This window comes from Microcebus murinus, chromosome 22 (assembly GCF_040939455.1).
Source record: "Microcebus murinus isolate Inina chromosome 22, M.murinus_Inina_mat1.0, whole genome shotgun sequence".
NCBI classification, from domain to species: Eukaryota; Metazoa; Chordata; class Mammalia; order Primates; family Cheirogaleidae; genus Microcebus; species Microcebus murinus.
Window position 1 is genome coordinate 13,631,027 of NC_134125.1, and position 23,493 is coordinate 13,654,519.

At 43.8% G+C, this 23,493-nt stretch overlaps 1 protein-coding gene across 1 annotated transcript in view; it reads left to right on the forward strand.

Moving 5' to 3' along the window:
• Positions 1-23,493, forward strand: part of CCDC60 (coiled-coil domain containing 60) — a 162,249-nt gene that overhangs the window by 90,179 nt on the left and 48,577 nt on the right. The gene's annotated exons all lie outside the window — the stretch shown is intronic.

The following is a 23,493-nucleotide window of genomic DNA, read 5'->3' on the forward strand; positions in this document are numbered from 1 at the left end:
TCACTCAATACCCCTCTACTCCCCTCCCCCACTTAACTCCAGGCTAGGTCAGGTGCACCCACAGGTCTCTGCGCCTATGTACTCCCATTATTGTGCTCAGCACACTATGTGGCCATTGCCTATTTATTATTTGTCTGCCTGTCCTGCTAGTCTGTGGGCTCCTTTGAAGACAGCATCTGGCATAGAGCAAGCTATTGGCACTCCTCGATATTTCTTCCCTGCCTCTCTTCCGCACTCCCAATGGCCGAAAGTGCCAGGTGCCTACAAAATATCTATTTCCTTAGCTTCCTTAGTAACAAATCCACATTATCTTGAGTATCAATATGCCTTGATCAAAATCAACAAAGCAAAACAAAACAAACCCCCAAAACTACATTTCCCAGCTGCCTTTGTGGATAGGGCAGGCCAATCAGGTACAGGTGATTTGTCACAGGGCTCTCCTCCCTGTAGGGCTAACTAAGTACCAAGAGTTTCCCATTTAGGGATGGGAAACTCTTGGTACTTAGCCCTACAGGGAGGAGAGCCCTGTGACAAAGCAAGGTCCAGCCAGCACAAAGGTGCATTATTGAAGGACTTAAAACAGCCAAGGGATGCATTTCTCACAAGATGCGCCTCTTCACATTTAGGAAGATAACTATGGTGCAAGGTGTCAGAATAAAATATCAGGGGAGCAGAACTGAGAGGCCAAAAACATTCTGGTCATTCCATTGCCCAAACTTTTGAACTGCAAAACCCCAGCTAAACCTGTCGTGCTGAACAGTTCCTTGAGTGGTGAGTAAGATGACAGGGATTTAGAAGAAAGTGCATTGGACTGGAAATCCAGTGACCCACCATCAGCACCATTATTTTCCTGGATCTGCCTCTCACTTGCCAGGTGACACCTTGTCTCTCTGTGCCTCAGTTTCCCCATCTGCCAAATGAGGGCTTGGGGCTTTCCCCAAGCATATTTTTACCTCCAAAATGCTCGATCTAGCCTCTGACTCTGGTGAAAATGATGCTAAGCCACACCAGGAATGAAGGGCTCTGGGCCCCAAATGCCAATGAGAGTGTAACTCTTTTGAAGGCAAGGGCCAAATCTTCTCAATTTTTGTATCTTTCCTCAGCATGGCACAGCACCTTGTACACAGTTAGTGTCCAATAAAGATATCAGGAAGGAAGGAATTAAATGAATTGCATTCAAAATTAGGCAGAACACATGGAAATGGGATTGGCAAGCAGTGAAGAGATTTAGATTAGATAAATACTTACTGATGGCAAATTTGTGAATCATGAGAAATGTTGTCTGAAGATGGTCTCTAATTTTAGAGATAGATAAGAATAGGACTGGCCTTCAACAGATCAAATTATCCACATAATCCTTTTTTTTCCTTCACTGAATCAACTGACACAGTCTTAAATTGGTGGTCAAAAATATATTAGTTCCCCACTATATGCTGAAAGGAATGGGGGGGGGGAGTGATGGGTGTAATATAGTGTCTGCCTCCAAGAGTTTAATTTCTAGAGATTAGTGTAGCCAAAACTCTGAAGCTGCTTTGCCTGGAGATACAGCTTTTTTTTTTTTCATCTTGAATTCACTCATCATCTACTCACCTGTGTGTATCCAACATTGATGAGAAGGCTTGCCCTTCCTATTGTGGCCCTGACAATTAATTAGCAATAATGTGATTAGGCAGTAAGAACCCAATCCCTCCTCTTATAAAGCAGTTGTAAATATTCAATTTAGAATTGTACTTTGTGTCTGCGTGGCACTTCTTTAAAAACCTTCCAAACTGCTTTCACATCTGTTTCCTCATTTTCTATCTTTCACAGCAAGTCAGATAAGACAATATTACCTTGAAGAACAGCTAAGGGAGACACACTTTAGGCTTGAGAATCAGTCCAGACTCCACCCCACTCCAGCTGGATACTCTTGTATTAAGTCACTGAACCTCTTTGTAGTTCGGTTTCCTCACATTGAAACAAGGCTAATAACACCACTAATAGTTGCCTTGGAGGATTGTTTTAAGAAGTTAAAGTAGCTGTAAAGCGTTTTTCAGTTATTGGCACATGGTAATTATTCATGTTTTAGTTGTGCTGGTGATGCTCTCGGTAGTAACAGTGGTGGTGATGGTAGAGGTGTAGTAATAGGAACAGTGTTTTTGTATTCCTAGTTAATAGAACTAAATCACACAGCAAATTTCTGGTAGAGTCAGAACTAGTACCTGGCTTTTTAACTGACATTAATGTACCTCCCACTTTAGCCTAAACCTGCAGGTCTGGTTGTAATTCACCGTCATCCGTCATCCGCTGTGTCTCCCTCTGAAACACCCTGTGTGTTGGCAGGCTGTGATGTGGGTTGATTCTTTAAGTTCTCCTTTTTATCTTTTTCTCCTTCCCTTTTCCCTCCCCTTCTTCCTCCATCTTCATTTTCTTTAGTGAAGCTCTGAAACAGAGATGAAATCAAAGAGGAACCCAGAAAAGAAAACCACTTAAAATAATTAGAAGCTTTCTGCATGTAGTTTCTTATTCAGCAGAGCAGAGGTTAATTCCCTGGCCCTCTAGCTTAATAAATTTCATTACTTACATGATAACTAAGCATTTATCCTACCACCACTATGCACAGTGGATTCACAGACCTTTATGAATTACTTCGTAATGCAATTTTCTAAATCCCAAAATAATTGTGGTCTAATTAGACTTTTCTTGCCATCACACTCGGAGATGAGAACCTCCTAGGCTCACCACTTGAACCAAATGCCTCTTCCCAGAAGCCTGTGGGGCTCAGAGCCACACCACCCTCCCGGCTGTGTGCAAAACAAGAAAGTTGCACCAGTAGTCATTCACGGCGATGATGTTGATGGTGAAGAAAACAATGAGGATTGTTACCATTTGTTGAATACCTCCAATGTGCTAGGCACCATACGAATTGCCTCTCGTGTATGATTTTCAATGATGTCCTAGGATGGATATTAATTTATCCCAATTTTGCAGGTAAGGAAAGGGCATCTCAAAGAGGTGAAATGATTCGCCCAAGGTCACAGACATTGAGTGACAAGGAAATGGTGGCCAATTAAAACTAGAACAGACCATTTCCAAAACCAGTGCCTTTTCCTCATGCAATACTTTGGAATGCAGCCTGCCTGGGTTTAAATTCCAGCTCCAGCCAACACTGACCCTATTGGTCAGACGGCTCCTTAGCCTTCATTTTCTCATCAGCAAAATGGGGGTAATAGTACTTATTTCACAGGATGGTGTGTGGTCTCAATGAGATAATGCATATAAAGTGCTTAGCTACGTGCCTCACTCCAGCCACCTCCATGCACCTCTTCTCACAGCCCTGGTTTCTCTCTGACTGCAACCACTTCCCTGTTCTTCCAGCTCTCATTCCTCACAGGCTCTGTTATGTATTTGCCAGTTGCCTCAGGCACCCTAGGTGGAGACCCTCCCAAACCTAATTCTCTTGGCAGAGTTTCATGCTTCTAAAGTTCCTTACGTCTTTCCAATTATCTAGGTCAACCTCTCCCAATATCTGTCTCTAGTCCAGGGCCAGTGATTTAGCCAATGATGATGGTGTGGGGATGAGGAGAAACTTTCTCTTTCCCCCAAAAGTTCAGTGAAAGATCAACTCACAATTAAGGCAGATTAATAAGAGAAAGAGGTTTATTTACCATGCACACTGGGGAGAATCACAGCGTGGTTACCAATATCCCAGTAGGGTCCAGGAATTTATATACCTTCCTTTTAGAGGGGAGAGGGAGATGAAGAATATAGGTAATTCTGTTTAGGGGCCATAAATGGTTGCTAGGGAGGATGAATGGATTGAAAACAAACTGACATGCAAATTAACCTGAGAGACAGGAATTATGTTTTCAATGATTTGGGCCAGGTCTGGTTGTATTCTTGATCTTCTTTCCTGCAATATATTGAGGTAACAGGAAGAAGAAGGGAAGTCTTTTGTTCTTTTGATAGATCCATCTGGTTATGCAAGGAGAGGGCCTGTTTGATAGATCCATCTGGTTATGCAAGCCCCTCCTCCCAAGGGCCTGTTGATCTCTAAGGGCCTTTAATTCAAAATACTCTTTATACCAACAAGTCACATTTTGGGTTGAAATTTCCTGAGCTCCTTCAGTGGCATTTTAAATGTATGAATTATGACAGTTTGGTCAAGAAAAAAAAAAACAGAGAAAGAGAGATTGTCTCTTGGGACTGCATTCTGCTACATGGTAACAGAGCCCTGAAATCACCATGGCCAAAATACGATGAAGAATTACCTCCTTCACATCAAAAAGGTTTACCTCTGAAGGAGGCTAGTCCAGCACTGGTACTGTCATCAACTCAGGTTCCTTCTCTGTGTTAATCCATCTTCTTAGTGTTTGCTTCTATCTGTCAGGATTCCTCATGCTCACAAAACGGCTGCTAGAACTGCAACCATTATAGCCAAGTTCCAGGCAGCAAGAAAGAAGAGGTGGAAAGGGGGCTGAAGGGAATACACCACCCAGCTGTGTCAACTTCCTTTAAAATTTTCCCAGAAATCTCTCCCAGTGACTTCCATCTGTACCTGATTGGCCTGCCCTATCCACAAAGGCAGCTGGGAAATGTAGTTTTGGGGGTTTGTTTTGTTTTGCTTTGTTGATTTTGATCAAGGCATATTGATACTCAAGATAATGTGGATTTGTTACTAAGGAAGCTAAGGAAATAGATATTTTGTAGGCACCTGGCACTTTCGGCCATTGGGAGCGCGGGAGACAGGCAGGGAAGAAAAACCGAGGAGTGCCGATAGCTTGCTCTATGCCAGATGCTGTCTTCAAAGGAGCCCACAGACTAGCAGGACAGGCAGACAAATAATAAATAGGCAATGGCCACATAGTGTGCTGAGCGCAATAATGGGAGTACATAGGGGCAGAGACCTGTGGGTGCACCTGACCTAGCCTGGAGTTAAGTGGGGGAGGGGAGCAGAGGGGTATTGAGTGACCAACAGTTGACAGTTTTTCCCAAGCCTTGCAGGACAAATAGAAATCAAGCCAGGTGCAGAAGAAGGTGCCACAGGGAGAAAGAAAAGCATATGCAATTTCGAGGGGTACAAAGTGTTAGGGTGTGGGAACTAGTGCATACAGGCTTTGGGGAAGATTTCTCCAGACAAAGAACGGAATAGAAAGAAGTTTAGCTACTTTTCCCTGGGAAGAAAAAGGGCCAACACAGAAGTGAAAGAAGAAGAGAATGTGGGCAGAGAGAACCAGGTACTCAGGCTTTTTATTTAGGGGGTGAAGGAGATTTATGGCTGTAGCCAAATTAACAGAGTACTGCTGCGTCCGCTCAGTTCTTTCTTCTCGGTGGCAGCTGATAGCAGAAATTAAAACTGTGGCAGGATGTCAAATTTCAAGGGTTGGCATGCCCTCCTTTCCTTTTCCTAATCCCTGAGATGGGATTATCACAGGAGATGGGACTCTGCCCTCGAGATATGATTTAGGCCTGAAGTTTGAACTCCTGCAATTCACCCAGGAATTCTGTAAAAGCAAATTCTTAAAAGTGATTTTTTTTTTAATGATTTTTTTTATTTTGGTATATTATGGGGGTACAGATTTTAAGGTTTCAATAAATGCCCATTTCCCCCCCTCCCCCCAAAAGTCTGAGTCTCCATCATGACCATCCCCCAGATGGTGCACATCTCACTCACTATGTATGTATATACCCGCCCCCCTCCCCCCTCCCACCTGCCCAATACCCTATTACTGTAGCACCTATGTGTCCACTTAGGTGCTACTCAGTTAATACCAGTTTGCTGGAGAATATATCTGGTGCTTGTTTTTCCATTCTTGGGATACTTCACTTAGTAGTATGGGTTCCAGCTCTAACCAGGAAAATATAAGGTGTGCTATATCACCATTGTTTCTTAGAGCTGAATAGTACTCCATGGTGTACATATACCACATTTTATTAATCCATTCTTGGATTGATGGGCACTTGGGCTGTTTCCACAGCCTTGCAATTATGAATTGTGCTGCTATAAACATTCGAGTGCAGGTGTCTTTTTTGTAGAGTGTCACTGGATCATTTGGGTAGATGCCCAGCAATGGGATTGCTGGATCAAATGGTAGATTCACTTGTATCGCTTTAAGGTATCTCCATATTGCTTTCCACAGAGGTTGAACTAGTTTGCAGTCCCACCAGCAGTGTAGGAGTGTTCCTCTCTCTCCGCAACCACGCCAGCATTTATTGTTTGGAGATTTTTTGATAAAGGCCATTCTCACTGGGGTTAAGTGATATCTCATTGTGGTTTTGATTTGCATTTCCCTGATGATTAGAGATGTTGAGCATTTCTTCATATGTTTGTTGGCCATTCTTCTGTCTTCTTTAGAAAAATTTCTGTTCAAGTCCTTTGCCCACTTTTTAATGGGGTTATTTGATTTTTTCTTCCTAATTTTCGTGAGTTCTAAGTATATTCTAGTTATCAGTCCCTTATCGGATGCATAGGATGCAAAAATTTTCTCCCATTCTGTAGGTTGTCTGTTTACTTTCATGACTATTTCTTTGGCTGTGCAGAAGCTTTGTAGTTTGATCATGTCCCATTTATTTATTTTTGTTGCTGCTGTGATTGCCTTTGGGGACTTCTTCATAAACTCTTTGCCCAGGCCGATGTCTAGGAGAGTGTTTCCAACTTTTTCCTCTAGAGTTCTAATAGTTTCATATCTTAGGTTTAAGTCTGTTATCCAGCGTGAGTTGGTTTTTGTGAGAGGTGAAAGGTGTGGGTCCTGTTTTAGCCTTCTACAGGTGGCTATCCAGTTTTCCCAGCACCATTTATTGAAGAGGGATTCTTTTCCCCAGCGTATGTTTTTGTCTGCTTTGTCAAAGATGAGATGGCTATATGAGGATGGTTTTATATCAGGATTCTCACATCTGTTCCACTGGTCAATATTCCTGTTTTTGTGCCAATACCATATTGTTTTAATTACTACAGCTTTGTAGTATAGTTTGATATCTGGTATATTAATGCCTCCCATTTTGTTTTTGTTGCCTAGAATTGCTCTTGATATTCGGGGTCTTCTTTGGTTCCATACGAAGCGTAAAATTATTTTTTCTATATCTGTGAAGAATGCTGATGGGATTTTAATAGGTATTGCATTGAATCTGTAGATCAGTTTGGGTAGTATAGACATTTTGATGATATTGAGTCTGCCGATCCACGAGCATGGTATGGATTTCCATCTGTTTACATCCTCTGCTATTTCCTTCCTCAGTGTTTCATAGTTCTCCCTGTAGAGGTCTTTTACCTCTTTGGTTAAATATATCCCTAGGTACTTTAATTTCTTTGTTGCTATTGTGAAGGGAATTGAGTCTTTGATTTGGTTCTCAATTAGATTGTTGTTGGCGTATATGAATGCCTCTGATTTCTGTGTATTAATTTTGTATCCTGAGACTTTACTAAATTCATTGATCAGTTCCAGGAGTTTCTTGGTTGAATCCTTGGGGTTTTCTAGATACAATATCATATCATCAGCAAACAGTGAAAGTTTGATCTCTTCTGCCCCTATTTGGATACCTTTGATTCCATTTTCCTGTCTGATTGCTGTAGCCAAGACTTCCAGCACTATGTTGAACAGAAGTGGAGATAGTGGGCAGCCTTGTCTGGTTCCAGTTCTAAGTGGGAATGATTTCAATCTTTCCCCATTCAGTATGATGTTGGCTATGGGTCTGTCATATATGGCTTGTATCATTTTTAGGTATGTCCCTTCTATGCCTATTTTCTTAAGTGTTCGTATCATGAAAGGGTGTTGAATTTTGTCAAAAGCTTTTTCTGCATCTATTGAAAGGATCATGTGGTCTTTGTTTTTGCTTCTGTTTATGTGGTGAATTGCGTTTATAGATTTACGTATGTTGAACCATCCCTGCATCCCTGGGATGAAGCCCACTTGGTCGTGGTGGATTATTTTTTTGATAAGTGTCTGGATTCGGTTAGCTAAGATTTTGTTGAAAATTTTTGCATCTATATTCATTAGGGATATTGGTCTGTAGTTTTCTTTTTTTGTTGCATCCTTTCCTGGTTTTGGTATCAGAGTAATATTCGCTTCATAAAAGGTGTCGGGGAGGTTTCCGTTCTTCTCGATGTTGTGGAATAGTTTCTGCAAGATAGGTACTAGTTCTTCTTTGTAAGTATGGTAAAATTCAGGTGTGAAGCCATCTGGACCGGGACTTTTCTTTTTAGGGAGATTTTTAATTGCTGTTTCTATTTCAGCTGTTGAGATTGGTGTGTTCAGGGAATCTATTTCTTCCTGGTTGAGCCTAGGGAGGCTGTGTGTTTCTAGAAATTTGTCCATTTCCTCCACATTTTCCAGTTTGTGTGCATAAAGATTTTTGTAGTATTCATAAATTGTATCTTGTATCTCTTTGGGATCAGTTGTGATATCTCCTTTTTTATTCCTGATGGAGCTTATTAGAGATTTCTCTTTTCTGCTTTTCGTTAGCTTAGCCAACGGCGTGTCAATCTTGTTTATTTTTTCAAAGAACCCACTTTTTGTTTTATTAATCTCCTGAATAGCTTTCCTGTTTTCAATTTCGTTTAGTTCTGATTTGATCTTGTTGATTTCACTTCTTCTGCTGGGTTTGGGGTTGGTCTGTTCTTCTTTTTCCAGCTCTTTGAGTCGTTTCATTAGATTGTCTATTTGTGATCTTCTTGCCTTTTGGTTATAGGCATTTATGGAGATAAACTTTCCTCTCAGAACTGCTTTAGCTGTGTCCCAGAGGAGTTGATAACTTGTCTCTCCATTGTCGTTTTCTTCATAGAAGTTTTTTATTTCCGTCTTGATTTCTTCATTTACGAAGTAATCATTTAGTAGGAGGTTGTTTAATTTCCACGTTTTTGTGTAGAAATGTGAGTTTCTGTTAGGGTTGATTTCTAGTTTTATTCCACTGTGATCTGAGAAGGTACATGGTATGATTTCTATTTTTTTAAATTTCTTGAGATTTTCTTTGTGTCCTAGGATATGGTCAATCTTAGAGAATGTCCCGTGAGCTGATGAGAAGAACGTATATTCAGTGGATTTTGGGTAGAATGTTCTGTAGATGTCTGTCAGACCCAATTGTTCTAGAGTTTTGTTTAAGTCCATTATTTCTTTATTAATTTTCTGTTTGGAGGATCTGTCTCGTGCCGTCAGTGGGGTGTTGAAATCCCCGGCGATTATGGAGTTGCTATTAATCCATTTGCTTAGCTCCAGTAAGGTTTGCTTTATGAATCTGGGTGCACCTAAGTTGGGTGCATATATATTTAAAATTGTTATCTCTTCTTGTTGGACTGTGCCCTTCACCATTATATAATGACCCTCTTTGTCTTTTACTACTTTTGTTGGTTTAAAAACTAAATCGTCTGAAATTAGAACTGCCACACCAGCCTTCTTTTGGCTTCTATTTGCTTGGAATATTGATCTCCACCCTTTTATTTTTAGTCTATGTGCATCCTTGCAGGTTAAATGTGTTTCCTGAAGACAGCATATACTTGGCCTGTATTTTCTTATCCATTCAGCCAGCCTATGTCTCTTGAGTGGAGAGTTTAAGCCATTCACATTTATTGAGAGAACTGATAGGTAAGGTAGATTACTGATCATTCTGTTGGGTTGGATGTTGTTGCTATGATTTCTGTCTTGAGCCATTGTAATATCTGGCCTTTAATATCTTTGGGTTTTGGTTGTTTTTATATCCGTGGATTATTATGATGATGTTCCGTGCATAACGCTGTTTTAAGTACTTCTTGTAGGGCTGGTCTTGTCTTGGTGAATTCTCTGAGCCTTTGCTTGTCTGAGAATGTTTTTATTTCTCCTTCATATATGAAGCTTAGTTTTGCAGGGAATAATATTCTAGGCTGGGCATTGTTTTGTTTCAAAAGAGTGAGAATGGGGCCCCAGTCTCTCCTTGCTTGTAAAGTCTCATTAGAGAAGTCTGATGTTATTCGAATTGGCTTTCCCTTGTATGTCACTTGCTTCTTTTGTCTTACAGCTCTTAGAAGGGCCTCTTTAGTTGATACTTTGGTCAGTCTGATGACTGCATGACGTGATGTCTTCCTGTTTGCATTGAATCTCCCAGGGGTCCTCTGGGCTTCTTGAACTTGTATATCGAGATTTTGAGCAAGGCCTGGGAAATTTTCCTCTATTATATCTTCAAAAAGCTTGTCCAGCCCTTGAGTGTTGTCTTCCTCCCCTTCGGCTAAACCTATGACCCTCACGTTAGGTTTTTTCACATAATCCCACAGCTCTTGTAGACTTTGCTCTTTTCTCTTGTTTCTCTGCTCTATTTCTGTGACTGATTTATTTAATTGGAGGGTGTTATCTTCAAGCTCTGAGATTCTTTCTTCTGCTTCATCTACCCTGTTCTTGAGACTTTCCACTGTATTTTGTAGTTCCTTGAATTGATTCTTCATTTCCAGGAGTTCGGTTACACTTTTCTTCAATGTGTCTATTTCTTTTCTCATATCCTGGAGACTTTTTGTGGTTTCTTGGTGTTGGTTGTTGAGTTGTTGTTGCAGCTGGGTGAGTGTTCTTATGTTCCACATACGAAATTCCTCTTCTGTCATATTGGTTGCCTGATTTTGGTCGGTGTCTGTTTCTAGGGGGCTGGTGCTCCTCTTTGGGGGTGTGTTTTCCGTTTGGTTCTTCATATTTCCTGAGTTCTTTCGCTGATTTCTTCCCATGTCGATCAGTTGTTGTTTCTTTCCTTAGGTTATTGTTTGGGTATTCACACACCTTGTTTAGTTTCTGAGGCGTTAGGTGGTGCCTGTGGGTGAAATTGGACCACTCTCTGTATATTGAGTCAGTGGGTGCCGTGGAAAGGCTGTGCAAGATGCCGTCCCTGTCAGTAGGTGGCGTTTGCTTGGAGGAACAGGCTATGGTGTTGATTTTGAGTCCTGTTATCAGCTCTCGTTCTGGGCGGAGCTGGGTTGGGTAAGCCTGCCCTCAGGCCGTTAGCAGGGGTCAAAGTTCTGTTCTCTGCTGTCAGGGCGGGGCTGGAATGGTCCCGCTCAGCCAGAAAGCCTGGGTGTGGGGGTGGGGCTGTCTGAGACCCACAGTCTGCAGCAGGCCTCGCTTCTTTCCACCCTCCCCAACTCCGCAGCTACTCCTGGGCCTCTGCCAGCAGGCCAGACCACAAGCCACCAGGCCTCCCCGGACTGTGATGCCGGCGGGGAGGTTCCCTGCACAGGAACGCCACCTGGGTTGGGCGCACGGCCTCCTCCTGGGAGGAGGGTTGCCCTCTAGGACCACAGGCCTCAGTAGGCTGTTCACGTATAATCCTTCTGTGCCCCGGGCAATGCTAGCCCTCGGTGCAGGGGATCTGGTCTGCAGGTCCGACCTCTGGGTCCCAGAGTTCAAACTGTATTCCCACCAGGGAGAGGATTTCCGGTCCTAATTCACCCACAGGGAGCCCAAGCTGGGTCTATGTCTCTCAGCCTCTGAGTCGGCACCGTTTTCCTGGGAACACGGTGCCAGCAGCACCTGGGAGGGCGGGCGGGGTCCCAAACGGGAAGGTCCCGTTCCCTGGAGGTGCCTCCGGCTGGTGGCTGTATTGTCTCTCTGGGCAGCCGCGGGTAGGGTCGGTGGAGGGGAGGAGGAGGCAATATGGCGCCTGCCGCGCGGCTCGGGTCCGTGCACACGGAGGTGCCCGGAGGAAGTTGGGAACCTGGTGCCACGTCTGCTACAGGCTCACCGTTGGCAGGCGGCGGCAGTCTCTGGGCTGATGTCCCCAGGTCTCTCCACCCGCTGGGGAGCCCACCAGCAGTCCTGAATGCAGGGGAGGGGAAACAGCAGATCCACCTACCCTTGCCACTGGTCTCCGGGCTGCTCCGGTGGTCTCAGCCTGCAGTTCTCCTCCGCAGCCTCCTCCCGTGGAGTCTCCCGGGGTCTCAGGTACCCCTCCTTCCGGCCCTTGTCCACTGTATGCTCGTCTTCTTGCTTCTTTCCTCTAGTTTCTGCTAGAATCGGTCTTTTCTGCAGAGACCCTCTGTCTGGCGGTGTTATTCGTCCGCCATCTTGCTCCGCCCCCTTAAAAGTGATTTTGAAATAGAGAGATTTGCGTCTCTTTTCCGTTCAGCTCTTTTCAGAAGTTGTGCAAAAGAGAACCCCTGCAGGATGTCTATTAGGGAGAGAAGTCATAGGATTGATTTTTACCTGTTACTAGGAAATTATGGGATTAGATATTTTCCTGTTAATTTTGTGAGGCCACCCCTTTCACAAAGGAATGCCGGGGTAAGTGGTTAGATGCAAAGCCCAGATCTTAGAGGACATTACTGCTATGAGAAGGAGTAAGAGTCTGGACTTCAGGCTGAGAATGGTAGGAAGCCATTGGAGGATTTGGAGAACTACGATCAAAATGGTAAGACTTATCTTTTAGAAAGAGCCCTGTGACAGCCAGGTGGACAACAGATTAGGAAGGAGAAATGCCAGGTAGGAAACTACTTACAGTAAAAGAGACAACAAATGGTGGTTTCTGGCTAGGCTGGTGGCAACAGGAAGAAAGTCAACTGATATTCAGGAAGTAGAATTGACATCACTTCATGATCAATTAATTGGATACGAAGGTGTCAAGGGACACAAGTAATCTCTCCATTCTACAGTAGAAACAAATTCATTTCTGCTGCCATGGAGTGGTTTCGGAACATCACACTTGCCCTTGGCCAAGGGAACGGTCTAGGTTGTGCCTTCTTCCAACTCAAACAGCAGTCTGCTAGGTGCACATACACCGTCTACCCAGACCTAGGAAATGCCACGTGAATTTTGCAAAGGAGACAGAGAGAATAAGATTTGTAGCAACTAAAGGGACTTTTCCATTAAGTGTCAGGCTCTCTGGGCCATTATAGCAGTCCCAGAAGCACCTATCTTCCCTGTGATTTAAGATCAAAAGGAACCCACCAAACAGGTCCTTCTCTTTGGGCTGAGTCATTCAGAAAGGAGAAAGATCCATCTGAAACTTTTGATCGGAGAGGTGAAATCCTGACTCAGCAAATTTCACATTGTTGGGCATTACAATTAGCAAATGACCCAGGGATGGTAAAGAGATGCTCTGATGTGATTTAATAAGAATGTGGTTGCAATAAGCACTCAGAATATGTTTGCAATCAATTTGCTCTATACACAATATGCTACCAGAGCAATCTTTTGTGTATGTAGTTGACCTTTATCTCTGGCAATCTTGTCCTATAAAGAAGAGTGAAATCCTCCATTGCAAATCATTAGCACTCAGGAAATGGCTTTAATTTGCATGCTGACAAAGATATTAACTTGTGGGGGGGAAGGAGGATAATATAACACGTCCTTTTGTCTGAAAGGCAGTTCAAAATCTGTGTTGTGACTACAGTTGACTGAAGTTCAATTACTGTAATAAATGTATTCCAAATTTCATCTCAATTGCATTTGCATTTTAATGAATGATTCTCACCTTCTTGTCAATTTGGCAGCCAGGCTAGATTTATTAAGTTATTGTATAAACAGGGCATTCTAATGCGGGAATTTAAATGCAAAATATTTGCACGGGATGCATTTGAACCGGGGCTGCGTTACTAATTTGCTTGTACGGGTTGGCTGAAAATCTAACAGTTTGAGGGTGGTGTTTCAGATCCCTTCATTCCATCACGTTGGTCCTCTCCTCCTCCGAAATCAATATGTCTGGGTGGGCTGACAGAGCAAGGTCTGAGCCAGGCAGATGAAGTGGGCACTCCAAGCCTCCAGCCTCCACAAACTGGGAATAAACTGATTTATTGGCTATTATTTGAAAACAGTAAAATTTGTTAAGTGAAAATTTCCCATGTAGGCAATTCCCTTCTGCGAGAGCAGGACATCCCTGAAAATCGGATTGCCAGGAGTGTTTGCTCATCTTAATGTCATTCTGCCTTTCCCATCAAAGCACTCCTGGCTTTATGGCCCCATATTTCTTGTAGGCAAAGACGGGAAATGTGAGTGAAAAGCAGCTGGATGTAGAGCCATAATACCATTAAAAGTTGTTTTTGTTTTTTTTAAGTACATCTGGACTGTTAGTCTTTAACAAAGTGATTTGCAGTAGTTAATCCCATGCCCCCCCTTAATAGAAAGGTTGAACATGAGTTTCCTTTGCTGCCTCCCAACTCTCCAGTTTTCTGCAGCTTCTTGCAAGTCCCCTGAGAAAAAGGCCAGGGAGGTCTATTGTATATGATTGTTCAGTCTTAGATTCCTTTAGAGTCCTTGGGTTGGAGGCTGATTTGGGTAACAGGAGACATTCAGGCAAGGTGGCCTCACAGGATGAGAATGTCCAATAAGGATATTCTTAAAGAACTTCTGAAATGATACGATTGCTTGCACATGTCAAAGTTTTATTACAAACATGCAAGAGGATCAGGCTTCTAATAAAGTCAGTTGGGAAATACTAAAGCCAATTGGAAGATTTCTGCCTGGAATTTTTTTTTAATAAGGGAGAAAAGGTGGCTAGACCAGTGCATCTTGAATTTCAATGTATATATGAATTACCCAGGATCCTAGGGATTCAGGAGGTCTGGGGTGGGGGCCAAGATTCTGCAAATCTAAGCTCCCAGGTGATGTTGGCGCTGCTGGACCACACTTCTGAGTAGCAAGGAACTAGATGGCATCACATAAGGTAGGAATGGCCAGCTAAAAGTTAATAGTCTTGTTATAAGTCTGACAGGCCAGCCAGCCAAGGAGGTAAATCTAACACCCCAAAAAGGACTCTTAATCTCGCAGAGAATATCAGGATATTTCTCAGGTATTTTATCAGATTGGCTAGATACTTCCCAGAAGGAACTATTAATTACAACACACTCTAAGTCCTACTCTGGGCCACCTTTTCTCAGATCTGAGGCAATTTCTTTAATATACCAGATTTTATCATGTCTAAGAAGCAGCTTTTTTTTTTTTTGTACATTTTAACATCTCCTAACTTAGAATACAATGTACACTCATGTCTTGATTTCGTTGACATGTGTTTTTCCTTCTCTGTGGTTCATAAAATAATGGTGCATTTCACAGTGGATGGTGTATTAGTCAGCTATTTTCATCACAATGCTTCATGGCAAGTTGCCCCAAAACCCAGTGACTTTGAATACGTAGTTCTCTCTTCTTCATGTGTCCATAGGGGTTGGCTGAGCTCGGCTGAGATTATTTCTGGGTTCAGAAAGGCCTGTTCTATGCCTTTCTCACTCTTGTGGGTCCAGTGAGATGGTGGGTTTTGTTCTTCTCGTGGACACAACTGAGAAAGCTCATTTCATGAGTCTGTTCAAGTCATATCTTCTAATATGCCATCAACCAAAGAAGTCGCACAGCCAAGTTCAAATTCATGGTGCTGGGAAATACATTCCACCCATGAATAGAAAAGATAGGGGAGGAAAGTAATGTTTTCCAAATAATGACCTAATCTCCGCTAGATAAAACATAGTCTAAAAGGGGAAAATGTAAGCCAATGGTTTCTATTCTTCAAGCCTAGAGGTGCATCCCACACAATAAACAGCCCATAGATATTCATACATAAACTCAAATCTCTAAAACTTCCTGGAGCATACATGTAGAGAGAGAGAGATTCTGGAATCGGCCCTACTGGCTTCCAATACCTGCTTGGCCACTTTCCAGCCATTAAGGGTCTCATTATTTATTTGACCTTCTCTCTGTTTGCTCATCTGTAAATCACTCCAACCTCTCAGGACCATTAAGCGAGTGGACAATAACAACAATAGCTCCTCACTATTGAGCCCTGTGTACCAGGCACTGCAGTGAGCTCATTGTGGTCACAGTTTCATTTAATCCTCCCAACAGCCCTTTGAGGGAGGAAGTAATATTTTCCCCATTTGAAGATGAAGAGGTTGTAATTCAGAGTGAATTTTAAAACCTGCCTAAGGGAGTGACAAAGTGAAAATCCCATTCAGAGACCGGTATCTCCAACACCTTAGCATTGCACATACTGCCCCGCAAGCCCCAGGGTGCTTGGGAGTGGAATCTGGGCCACTATATGTGGTCCCTCTGTCTGTCTCAGCTGAGCTCTGCTGAGAGTCCTGCCATTGCCACAGCAAGCATGCCACACTCCCCGTCAGCTCACCCACAGACCCCCCGTGCAGAGAACATATGTCCCTCAATGATAAAGATGCACCCTCTCCCATGCGTCGGTTAAGAAGAAGTTGGATTGGGCAGAGAAAACTTACCATTTTGTAATCTGCTTCTTCCTCTGCTTGCCTGACACAGTTAATTATTTCACTCCCCATTGTTCTTCTTGCTATGTTAGCTCGGGGAGTTTTACACGGCGCAAAGCAGTGAGGGGGGGGCCTGGGTGAGTGGATTTAAAGGCGAAAACTGCTCTTCCCTGCAAATAGCTCCCTTTGCACAAATAGCCTGGTAATCAGCAATAATGATGAGGAAAATGGAGGGGACATACAGGGAATTAAACGAGGATTTGCTAAAATATTAAGCATTTTTAAATGGGCCTCCGCGGTGTCAGGGGAGTGCCTCTGAGCTGGTTGAATGAGCCTCCCGCAGCCTGAAGTTCCCAGAATAGACTGGTGTGTCTGACAAGGGGGCCCAAGCCCTCCCCCCACCTGTCACCCAGGCCTTTCCAGAAGATCCAGCAGCTGGAAGTCTAGCTGCCTTGCCTGAAAAAGAGCTGAAATTCCACCCGAAAATTTGCTAGCTGGAGTCCTCAAATTGTCCAACACTGACTACCTTATCCCTTTCTGTCGAGTTAATATACAAAACAAGCATTTATTACTCTGTTTGTATCTAGGTGTTTGTTGCAGACTTGGCTTTTTCACAGAATACTCCCCATACAGATTCTTGAGAGAAATTGCTTCCTAGTTTCAACACCAGGGATAGCTCGGCATCTCCTGGATAGCATTTCAAAGATCTTATGGCCATTTGGAACCACATTAGGAGTGTGTTTCCCTCTTTGCATTGGCCCACTAGGATGCTCAGGCCAACTCTGTGGGCCAGATCACATAGCACAGGTTTTGATGTTTGTTTTACCTGATTTTGTTTTCTTATTTGTTTTCTACTTTGTTTTCTTTTATTCCTGTCTCCTGCCTTTCTCACCTTTTAAATATTTTGTCTCTAATCCTTTTTGGAATAAAGGCATAAATAAGTCCAAAAAAATCACTTACCAACCCCTTAATTGCTACAAAAATGTCAATAACTACAATGCAGAGGTAAAGACTGAGAATTCTTTGGGGACATTTTCACCTTTGTAGTGTTAGCACCTTGAACAGGAGTCGACCCACAGTAAGCGCCCAACACAGAACCTGGCATTCACTCTCACGAAGAAAATAAAAAAGGAGTTGAGTTCTTCTGTGAGTGTAGGCCTAGACATTTAATCATACTGCATTAGTCTGCTAGCGCAGCTGTAACAAAGTACCATAAACCAGTGGTTTAAGCAACAGAAATTTATTCTTTCCCAGTTCTAGAGGTCAGAAGTCCAAGATCAAGGTGTTAGGAGGGTTGGTTCCTTCTGAGGACCGTGAGAGAGAATCTGTTCCATGCCTCTCCTATACCTTCGTGTCTGTTGGAAATCTTTGGTGTTCCTAGGCTTACAGAAGCATCACCCAATCTCCGCCTTCATCTCATGGCATTCCCCTATGTGCGTGTCTGTGTCCAAATTTCCCCTTTTCATAAGGACACCAGTCATATTGGATTAGGGGTCTATGCTACTCCACTCCAGTATGATCTTATCTTGGCTAATGACATCTGCAATCACCCTATTTCTAAACAGGACCGCATTCCGAAATACTGGTGTTTGGGACTTTAACCTACAAATTTGGTGGGGAGAGGGGACATGTCTAATCCATAACACACACATTGCAGAGGATGATGGAGTCTCCTGTCCAGTTGCACATGGAAATCAGAGCTGGCTGGGTCTGTTCTGTGTCCCTGGAGCCCCTCCCCTTCCCACTGCCATGTGCGGTCGGCACATGGGGTGTGTTTTCTCAGCGGCTGCCCTGCTCTCTGCCCCTGAAGACTGTGGTCTGTCTTAGGACCTGACATCTCTCTGACAGCCTTTCACTCCACCAGAGAATCTGGATGGCAGCAAGGAAGGTTTCACAGCTAAAAGCAAGCGCCTGACACCTGCCAGTCAGTGACAAGCCACCCAAGTTAGCCAAGGACCCAGTGGCCCACAGGATCTTCACGGGCTATGGAAGGGACTTCCAGGGTTCACTGGGGGGACTTTCCAATGGAGAGACCTCATTTAGGCCAGCCACATTGCGAAACATCCTGACATTCTACCAACCAGCACGGGCACAGCCGGGCTCTGCAGTGAACTCACTACCGCCTGGGTTCAGACTCCGGCCCCGATCCTTTCCAGTGTGATTCCTGGCCTCGGTTTCCTCATCTGCAAATGGAAATGATAACAACAGTATCTATAGCATAGAGTCATTGTGAGGCTAAACATGTTAACACATGTGCCCAGAAATGGGGAGATTTGGAGGGTAAGGCACAGAAATATGGGTAAGCAGCACTAAGGTCTACTGCAGATGTGAAATCGCAACATTGCCTCGTTCGCTAGAAAGACCCCTCAGGTCAGTCATTTGCTGCCTCTCAAGAACACACGGGAAGCGCTTGAGAAGCCTCACTGAAGTCCAATGGCAGAGAGGAACCTCTACATCTGTTACTCTCTACGGCTCTGTCCTGCACCTGAAGATGTTAGACTCAGTTATTGGAGATGAGCTTCTCAATTAAAATGGTAAAATCAATTGCTTCTTGGAGTAGGACCCTAGAGTAAAGGTGTTGGGAAGCAGGTGCTGAGACCACGAGTGTTACCTGGTGTTCCTTTATCTTTTCCAGTCCACGGCACAATCAATCCTTCCTTCCTTCCTTTTTCATAGAAGAACAAAAGTCTTAGGTAGAACACCATTGTCTAAAGCAAGCAAAACCAATATTTCGGTAGCACACTGTGTATTGTGTGATATCACATATTTTATTCATTGAAAATGGAGCTTTTCCTAATTTAAAACTGTGCTTGCTAAGGGCCTTTGTGCATGCTGTTCCCTCTACCTGGCACACTCTTCCCCCAGGTGTCTGCACAGATTGCTTCCTTACCTCCTTCACGTCCTTCCTCAGAAGTCACCATCTCCGTGAGGCCTTTGCTGACCACCTACTTAAAATTGCACTCATACTGCTCACCCCCGGCAGTCCCACTGCCCTGTTTCGTGTGAGCAGTGAGCATATTGTTTTGAATCTGTCTCCACTCCCTGGAATAGGAGCTTCATGAGGGTCAGAACTTTGTGGCTGCCTTGCTTACTGCTGTGTCCCCAACACCAAGAATAGTTCCCAGTATGCAATAGGTATTCAATAAATATTTTTCGAATGGTTGATAATGACACAGCTATGTAGGCAAACACACAATTGGAAATTGGGTATCAATTTAATAAGAAGTCTGATTTCTTTCTTTTTTTTTTTTTTTTTTTTTGAGACAGGGTCTCACTCTGTCACACAAGTCAGAGTGCAGTGATGTCATCATCGCTCACTGCAGCTCAAACTCCTCAGCCTCAGCCTCCTGAGTAGCTGGGACTGCAGGCATGCGCTACCACGCCTGGCTAATTTTTTTTTTTCATTTTTTGTAGAGACAGAGTCTTGCTATGTTGTCCAAAGTGGTCTCTAACTCCTGGTCTCAAGTGATGCTCCAGCCTTAGCCTCCCAAAGTGCTGGGAGCACAGGCGTGAGCCCCTGTGCCCAGCTCTGACTCCATTTGGGATGTTTGACTGCTAACAGATTTCAAGCCCCACCACTCACCCCTCCCTCTCTGCCCTGTACGGAGGCAAGTTGATTAGCAAGTGCAGGTGCCCCCTTCTTCGACACTGGTGGGAAGGTCAAACCATGCCCAAGCACAGAACCACTGCCCACCTCCTAAACACCTTAAACCCCCAGGCCACTCTCCCCTCCTTGCTTCCCCTGTTCGAGAACCTTCCCTGCTCTCCACAGAAAGCCTTGTCCTGTGAGTAATAAGCCATTGTCACACCTTCTTGGTGTGTGTTTACTGCCAGTCTGGACCTCTGAACCAAATTTTGGGTCAAGGATCTATTAAGGACTGAATGTGTGTGTCTCCCCATGAAATTCAGAAGCTGAAATCCTAACCCCTTAATGCGATGCTATAAGGAGGGTGGGGCCTTTGGGAGGTGATTAGCCCCCACCCCCATGAATGAGGTTAGTGCCCTTATAAAAGGGACCCAGAGAGCTCTCTCACTCTCTTTCCTCCATGTGAGGGTACGATGAGGAGTCCGCAGTCTGCAACCTGCAAGAAGGTCCTCAACGTAGACCAACCATTCTGGCACCCTAATCTTGGACTCTCAGCCTCCAGAAATGTGAGGAATTTCTGTTGTTTAAGCACCCAGTCTGTGGTATTTTTGTAATAGCAGCCCACGCAGACTCAGCCAGGGTCCAACCCATCTCTGCAAAGTCACACGACAATGAAAAACAGTTGCTGTCACACCAGCCTCACCTCCCAGGTTATCTCTGCATGTGCTTGTGCTTGTGCTACATAGAGAAAAATCCTCCTTTGTCAACTTAAGGTGTTGCAAACGGTAACCATTTTCTTTGTATCAAGTTCCCTGGCAACCCCGGGACGCTCATTGATTCGGAAGCCTGAAAGCAAAATTCCACATCATATTAACTGCTCACCTTCTTAAACTTAAGAATGAAAGTCAGGCAAATCACCTAGAACTGACAGAGGCTAAAAGGTACCTGTGATATGGTTTTAGTGTGTTATAAAAGGTTATGCATTCATTCATTTTTGCACAATTTTATTCATGAAGAAACTGAGAGATGATTTTGCAGTGGCAAGAACATGAGCTGAGTGGGTATGACTTGCGTGCAACTGACCGGCTTGGATAGACAAGTGACGTGTGGCATGAACATTCGGAAAATTTTACATGGCCTGAGAAGCAAGGACTACATTCAGAAAAAGATCAGTGGCGACCTCCTGGTGACACATGCCTAAGAAGCTCAAATACTGCATTTTACTGATCTCGGCCACCATCAAATCTAAGATACACCATTAAAAAACACAGCAAAAAGAAAAAAACAACAACAAAAAAATTTAAACAGCAAAAAATATAAAACAAAATTGTTTTCAAATTTTAAAAACAAAACAATAATGTTGCCAATTCAATTAAGACAGTGCTTTCTTACCACTTAGAATTTTTATTTTGTAAAAATATTGTATTTCCTTTTTAAAAAATATGAACAGTTTATTAACACATAAAAGAATGAAAGTAAAGGAAGCTACACAAAAGAAATACTTTTCCAGAGAGAGGGTCAGTCCCCACAAATGGAGAAAGACTTATTTCCTAATTTTTAAGAAAGCTCTTTTTCACCTTCCTAGATAATTTTTTTTAAAGAGATGGAGTCTTGATCTGTCACCCAGGCTGGAGTGCAGTAGTATGATCATCACTCACTATAACCTCAAACTCCTAGGCTGAAGCGATCCTGCCACCTCAGCCTCCCATGGATTACAGGCGAGAGCCACCACACCCAGTCTAATTTCTTATATTCTGTTTATCTGTTCATACTATTATATTCTGCTCACATAAAAAGGAAAATATATTAATAAAGTGAAATACATTGGTTGAGGTATTCCTCAAACTTCTTTAAAGCTAAGCTGTTCTGAATCACTTCTCCACTTGGAGTCAACAATGTCCAAGGCAATATTTCTTACAAAGATGTTCCGCTGTTGTCTCCAGGATTTTCTTCCTAGCTACCGATCCCTAGTCTGAAAGTTTTGATTCTGGCACTTTCTTGATTTAAAAAGACCACGTCAAAAAAACAGACTCTTAAGATGCACAACTCATGGTCCAGTGGTTTGTTGACTAAAGCATCAAGGGGGCAGTTGTGCAGTCAGGCTCCCGGGAGTAACCACCGAGTCTGCACACACAGAGGCAATGGCAGCTGCAAAGCAACTGCCACCTGGCTGGCAGTGATTGTGAAAGGCCAACGATTGCTCAGACACAGCCTCACGTCAAAGACGTTACGATGTGAAAAATGTGCATCGCAGGATGGGTGGACTAAGGTCCATGCAATAGAAATGTACAAAACAAGTTGCTCTGGCACATCTGGCGGATTGCTTGAGGTCAGGAGTTCGAAACCAGCCTGAGCAAGAGCGAGACCCCATCTCTACTATAAATAAAAAGAAATTGATTGGCCAACTAATATATATAGAAAAAATTAGCTGGGCGTGGTGGTGCATGCCTGTAGTCCCAGCTACTCAGGAGGCTGAGACAGGAAGATTGCTTGAGCCCAGGAGTTTGAGGTTGCTGTGAGCTAGGCTGATGCCACGGCACTCACTCTAGCCTGGGCAACAAAGTAAGACTCTGTCTCAAAAAAAAAAAAAAAATTGTTTATGAAAACTCAGACATTTGCAGATTCCTGGAGTATTTGTAGAAGGTATATTCCTAGCAACCCCCACAACTCTGGGCTCACTTATGAACCTAAGGCCCTGCACCATCTGTTCCCTGGCGGCATTGCCAGCTTTGGCTCTAGCGACTCCCCATGCACCCCTTATGTGCTCCAGCTTTTTAATACTTGTAGCTCCCTAAACAGGTTGTCTTCACCTCTCTGTAGACTCACCTCTTCGGATTTACGCCTGCTATTCCATCCACTGGTATGCCATTTCCCACCTCGTCCTACTGGTGAATTCCTGCTTAGCCCAAATGCCACCTCCTGCAGGAAGCCTCCCAAGATTTCTCTAGGCCCTTATATCCCTTTGGCACATCAGGTTGAGAGTGCATGTTTGTGGCTGTGCTTCCTCCATTATACTGTGATCTCTCTGGGGGCGAATGCCTTATCTGATTGCTTTGTGCAGCCGCAGTCCCCTGCACTGGTACCTGGAATGGCAGGTTCTCAGCCAAGGCCAGCGAGAGAAATGAATGAATGAAAAGTTATCCCTCAGCTGCCAGCTGTGTGATATGATTTGAAAAATGCCGGAAAAGCCCTACCTCCCAGCATTTTCCCAGTGGACATTTATTAATATAAGAGTCCTCTGCTGAAATGAAAATGCCCCTTAGTGATACTGTAACTCTTCCTAGCGAAAAAAGCAGGGGTCCATTGATCATATCAGAGTCTGGCTGTGATGTGTGGCTGAGAATATTCCCTTCCACAACGGAGCACAAGAGAGACACCAGAAGAGAGGAAGAGGCCACCCTGAAAGGAGGAAAGAAAACATCACTTTCTCTGTGAAGAAGTCTCCAAGGACCACCATCACCCCCAGTAAGAATCAGGTCCCCCCAACAGAGTCCAGAGTCCTCCCTCCCCATCACGCCGCATTAACAATGACTTCCCACGTATCTCTCTTTCCTCCTAGACCGTGAACTTTGGGGGACCCACTGTCATTTTCGTCACCATATCCCCAGTAGTCAACACGGTGCCTGGCACACAATGGTTGCTTTTTAGAAATTGGGAGAACAAATAAAATTGAATTTTGGAACCAACATTTTTATGTGGGGACGGTGGTGATGGTTTAATACGGTGCTGGACAACATCCCAGATAGTCGGGCAGACAGACAGACATGTACACAGCTCTGCCTCACTC